The sequence below is a fragment of the Myotis nattereri genome, assembly GCF_964212035.1.
Source record: "Myotis nattereri genome assembly, chromosome: Y".
Taxonomy (NCBI): Eukaryota; Metazoa; Chordata; class Mammalia; order Chiroptera; family Vespertilionidae; genus Myotis; species Myotis nattereri.
In genome coordinates, this window is record NC_138094.1 from 32,410,727 (window position 1) to 32,416,726 (window position 6,000).

Below are 6,000 nucleotides of genomic sequence, written 5' to 3' on the forward strand. Positions count from 1 at the left end.
CCCTCACAGCTCCAGTCCACTTCACCCTCCCTTTGCCAGGGCACAAGGTGTGTGGCTCCACAGGGAAGTTTGTGTGTTGGCCCTTTAAGAGGATGCCTGAATTTCCAGTTGTCTCTCCCTGGCAGACAGTGCCCTGCTGCTATTCACATCCACAGGTTATATGGGTACCCTCCTCAGTTCTGGTGCTCTCTGCTAGGAGGCCCAGCTTGGGGATTAGACCCAGAGTTCTCAGTGGCAGTCCTCCACAGCTGAGATATCTCTCCGAGACTTCAGTTGCTGTCTGTGGGTGTCAGGCCCGCCCCCTTCCAGCCTCCTCTCCTCCTACCAGTGTCTAAGTGGCCTCCACCTTCGGTCCTCGGGTGTCAGGGTTCTCTCCTGTGAGTTTTCCATTGATTATTCAGGAAGTTGTTCTGTATTTTAGTTGGAATATCAGTTTGTTCCTGGGAGCATGTCCTTGCAGCATACACTTATTCTGCCACCATTCTTTTTAAAAATATTTTTATTTATCTCAGAGAGAAACGGAGAGCAAGTGAGAGTTAGAAACATCAGTGATGAGAGAGATTCATTGATCAGCTTCCTCTTGCATGCCCCAGACTGGTGATTTATTCCACTCCCAGGTAAGTGCCCTTGACCTGAATCAAATCTGGGCCCTTCGGTCTGAAGGCCAGTGATCTGTCCACTGTTCCAAATTCGCTAGGGTTCTGCCACCTTTTTCAATCTTCTTCAGAATCCCTCTGCATTGTAAAGTCCCTGCTAACATTCTTGTCCAATAGGCTTCTCTTTCATGTGGTTTCAGGATGGAGTTGTGCATGAAGGCCCTAATGTCCTGTGAGTGCACATTCTGATCAATAGCACCATCAGGAAATGTGCATTGAGGCATGCTCAGTAGGCATATAGTAACATAAACCTGCCATGTCTCTTACTGTTTCTGTCTCTGTTTGGATCATGATGGATCCCAACTAAGGCTCTTGTTTCAAGTAGGGTTTGGCAGGATATACTCTTCATTTCAACACGTGTTCTTCTGAGAAACTTTGGTAATGGTGCCCTATTCTAAAATGTATTAGGCCATTCAATTATAAGGCCAGATCTTTTTATAAGGACAAGGCATTTATTTTTATTGAATGATAATTCTAAGAAACACATCTAATCTAATAAAAGATAAACATGGTAATTGGCGTACGACCGCTACCCTTCCCATTGGCTAATCAGGGCAATATGCAAATTAACTATCAGCCAAGATGGCGGCCGGCAGCCAGGCAGCTTGAACCTAACATGAGGCTTGCTTGCTTCAGTGACGGAGGACTCCAACGTTCCCCGCCGGCTGCTGCAGGCCTCTGAGCCTGCAGTTTCAAACATTGTAACAAATATAGACGCTAAACAAAACCTCAGCCAGCTGGGATCTCAGAGCTGGGGTTGATACAGAGTTTTGAGAACTAAAACAAACCAGATACCTGCTTTCAGGAGCAGAGGCCTAAGAGCTGGAGCCTCAGAGCTAAAGCTGGCCCAGAATTAGGAAAAGAAAAAAGGAGCAGTTGGGAGCTTCAGTCCCAGCCTGAAAACAGCCCTCAGCCCCTCACCCAGACTGGCCAGGCACCCCAGTGGGGACCCCCACCCTGATGGGTGTGTGACCAGCTGCAAACATCCCCTCATCCAGGCTGGCCAGGCACCCCAGTGGAGACCCCCACCCTGATCCAGAACACTCTTCAGGGCAAACCAGCCAGCCCCACCCATGAACCAGTTCTCTATTCTATATAGTAAAAGGATAATATGCCTCCCAGCACCAGGATCAGCATGACAGGGGGCAGCGCCCAAACCCCCTGATTGCCCTTCTCTGTGGGTGATAGAGGGCGGCGCCCCAACCCCACTGGGCCCTGCTCTGTGTGTGATGGGGTAGAGTCATAACCTCCCCATCGGCCCTGCCCTGAGTGTGACAGTGGTGGCGCCCCAACCCCCCTGATCGGCCCTGCTCTGTGGGTGATAGAGAGTGGCGCCCCAATCCCCTGATCCGCCCTGCTCTGTGTGTGACAGGGGGTGTTGTGCCAACTCCCCTATCGGCCCTACTCTTTTAGTGACAGGGTGATGCTCCCCAACCCCCTGATGGGCCCTGCTCTGTGCATGACAGGTGGGGGGGGGGGCGAGCTCCCCAACCCCCTGATCAGCCCTGCTCTGTGCGTGACAGGGGACAGTGCCCCAACCCTCTGATCGGCCCTGCTCTGTGCATGACAAGGGTTGGTGCCACCACCTCCCCATCGACCCTGCCTTGAGTGTGACAGGGGACGGTGCCCCAACCCCCCAATTGGCCCTACTCTGAGCATGACTGAGGGTGGCATCGCAACCTCCCAGTCCGCCCTGCTCTGTGCATGACAGGGGGTGGTGCCCCAAATCCCAGTGGGCCCTGCTCTGAGCCCAACCAGGGGCTGCACCGAGAGATTGGGCCTGCCCTCTGCCACCCGGGAGCAGGCCTAAGCCAGCAGGTCGTTATCTCCCAAGGGGTCCCAGACTGTGAGAGGGCACAGGCCAGGCTGAGCCCCCCCCCCCCCGGCCTGAGTGCACAAATTTTTGTGCACCGGGCCTCTAATAAGTATATAAAGATATACTTTGTGCTTCCAACAATCATATACGTATTGAGGAAATGTGGAGACCAAATAACTACAACTGAATCAATAGGATGCAATTACTGTAGTTCCTCACATTACATTGTTGACACGTTCCTGAAGTGGGATGTAATGCAATATTCGCGTAAGTCAGAACCCACCTACATAAGCACGTATGTCACTCACATGGAGTACACATACACAGCAGTAATGGCGTGAAACAGTAAAAAAAAAAAAAAAAAAAAAAAATTAAAAGAAAGATAACAATTCCTGACCTTTACTTGTGGTAAATGAAGAATAATAATAATAATAAAAAAAACCATGAAGCATATATGTACATACGTAGAAATGATCAAACTTTTTTAAAAAATAAATAAATGGGGTATGGAGACGTATCCAGAACCTATGTACTTTGAGTCCAACATAACCCAAGCAATGTCTACATTATCTCAACAGGCTGAAAAGTGACCAATGTGGATTCAGATGGTCTGTTTTTAATGAAAACAAGGTTGGGAAGGCACACTTCAAAGAGTCAGGCATTGCAAGTTCCAAATCAGAGCGTGCACATCGTTGTGAAGAAATAAGGTAAAAGTGACTTATTCATATTAGTAAAGAGATGTTTTAAAATCTAACACTGAGACCCTCACTATAATTTATGTTGGAAAATTGAAAGTATTGATAGCATCAGTGTAGTTAAGAAGAATACTCCTCTGCACTTGAATATAGACAAGCAGCCTGCCCATTTCAATTTTGGATGAGCTAGTGAGCAAAGAAAATTAGTGAAAGGCTCATTTAGTGGCATTAGTGGAAAGAATTAGCACTGAAACATAGTACTGTTTGTGGGAGATGTAATATTTCTCATATTTTGAAGGAGATTAGTGCCCTTCATATAAGCCATTAAATAATACCACTAAAGAGCAGTAAAATCTATATGGCCATCATTACCAAAATTCAGGTTATACCTTTAAATTATTCAGCATTAGAAGAGAACCATGCTAAATCGGTGATAAATAATAAAATGACTAGAGGCCCGGTGAACGAAATTCAAGCGCTGGTGGCGTCCCACAGCCTGGCCTGCGCCCTCACGCAATCTGGGACCCCTTGGGAGATGTGGGACTGCCAGGTTAGGTCTGACACCTCCTGAGGGATGTAGCGGTGCACAAAACGGCAGGCAGCCGGGCAGGAGCCCAAGCTGGAGCCAGGTGCTGTGTTCCCGCTCATCCAGGCCCCACTCCACCTGCCACCACTGGTTCGTAGCCTTGTCACATAGGCAGCAGAGGCTCAGGCTGTCACAGCTGCACTTTCCAGCCTTTAGCCCGGCTTCTGGCTGAGTGATGCTCTCGCTGTGGGAGAGTCTTGACCACCAGGGGGAAGCTCCTGTGTTGAGCGTCTGCGTCCTGGTGGTCGGTGTGCATCGTACCAACCACTCATAATGTTGCTTATGCTTATATATATATATATATATATATATATATATATACACACACTAGAGGCCCGGTGCACAAAAATTTGTGCACTCGGGTGGGTCCCTCAGCCCGCCCTGTGCCCTCTCGCAATCTGGGGCCCCTTGAGGGCCCCTTCCCCTGGCTGCTGGCACCAGTTTTCTTCCGGCGCCTGGAACCCAGGCCTTCCCTCTTCGCCAGGAGGGGCGTGCACAGTGGGCTAGGGACTTAGCTCTTTTAAAAATACTTCTGAATGTTTGGTAAATAACCCTGTAGGAATCTCCTTTCTGAAACATGTTGGTTGTTAAGGGCTGATTTGGGTAATCAACAAAATGTATGTTAGAATCCTAATCTCCAGAACCTCAGAATGTACCTGTGTATAGAGATAAGATCTTTAAAGAGGGGATTAGATTAAATTGAGGCAGTTCTAGTGGGACCCTTAGCCCATCTCACTGAAGTCCTTATAAGAAGAGGAATGTTGGGGCCCTGCCTCAGTAGGTCCGGGGGTTCCCAAAGGTGTGGATGGAGTCGGCAACGAAGGAATGACACAGAGGCAGCATTCAGGTGATCATCATGTCCAGGTTCTCTTTTTATTGTCCTGTTACATCTATATTTATACTATTTGATCCTAAAAGCATGCCTCTATAAGCTTTTTTTTTTGCCAAGGAGAGCATGGGTCTGTTTATTGGGGGGTCAGTCAAAGGGGGAGCTGGCTAGGGTGGGGTAGGGCAGCTACTTGTCTGGCCCCCAGAAACCCAACTTGAGTCCAAAGCCTCGACCGCTTTGAAGCCAAAGTCTTCCTCCACCTTTATCTGCATGGGGGCCAGCTCCAGAGTCAGCGGGACTCACGCCTGGCCCCCTTCCGGTGGCACTCGCCGCCTCTTCCAACCCCTGGGCCCCTCGCCAGGGGCCAGGCTGCTGGCTTCTGCAGGCGCTGGCGTCCTCCTGGGCGGGGACAGCCCCTCTTTCTCTGGAGGCTGGTTCTCAGCGTTGCCTGGGGTGGGGGCATCTGTGCCCTGGCTGCCCTCATCCTCCAGTAAGATGGTGAACTGGCTGGCCCAGTAGTTGTCACCGTAGGAGTCCAGCACCTTCATGAGGAACCTCCTCTCCTGCTGGAGTCTCCATGTTATCCTCTATATCTGATGGAGCCTGTTCAGGACCCACTCCTTCACCTGCTCAGTCTCCCTGCAGCGCCTGGTACTTCCTGCGATTAAGTTCCCTTTGGCGCCGCTGTTGCCAGCCTCAGGCTGCCTCCTCCTCTTCCTCTAGCTCCTGGAGGCTGGAGCTGCCCAGACCCCCAGACAGGAACTCCACTTCGGTCTCAAGCTCGCTCTCCAGGATGTGACCACCTTCAGCGGAGGCAGCGCCAGCTCCCAGCCAGGAGGTGCTGAGAACTCCTCAAAGCCCACGGCTGCCATGGACCCCTCTCTCTGCTCCAGCTCCGTTTCTCCCTGGCTCCAGGCGCAGAACTTCCAACCTTGCAAGCCTCTAGTTTAAAGTGGCTTGCAAAACTACAGCCCATTGGATTTCACAGCCAGGCACCCAGGCCCGGCTGCTAAGCCTCCTGTGAGTTGTAGTTCTCTATTTCCAGCTTGCCTCCCTGCCCCACCCCCACCCCAGTCCCAACTGAAAGGCCCTGCTGGCTGGACTAACCCTGTGGCCAGGCATCTGAGTCACCTCGGGTCTTTATTCCTGCCCCGACACCACGCCATCTGGCCATGGAGACTCTCCTCTTGGGAGGCCCCTGGGTCTCCTTCTGGGTCTCCTTCTCGGGCCTGGCTGCATCGCCCCCGAACCGGATGGCGTGCCCCAGCTGCTACACAGCCCCGGGCCCTGGGTCTCCTCAGCCTGGGCACCGGATCCTGTGCCCCAGCTGCAACGCAGCTCTGGGTCCTGGGTCTCCTCAGCCTGGGCACCGGATTTCTGACCCAGCAGCGATGTAGCCCCAGCACCCGGGTCGCCTT

The 6,000-nt window shown here is 51.5% G+C and overlaps 1 pseudogene across 1 annotated transcript in view; it reads right to left on the minus strand.

Moving 5' to 3' along the window:
- LOC308512418 (TCF3 fusion partner homolog) overlaps positions 1 to 5,454 on the minus strand; it is a 106,006-nt pseudogene extending 100,552 nt beyond the window's left edge. Inside the window, exon 1 of the transcript in view lies at positions 4,926 to 5,454. The product of the transcript in view is annotated as a TCF3 fusion partner homolog (transcript). The remainder of the gene's footprint in view (positions 1 to 4,925) is intronic.
- Between the last annotated feature and the right edge of the window lie 546 nt (positions 5,455 to 6,000).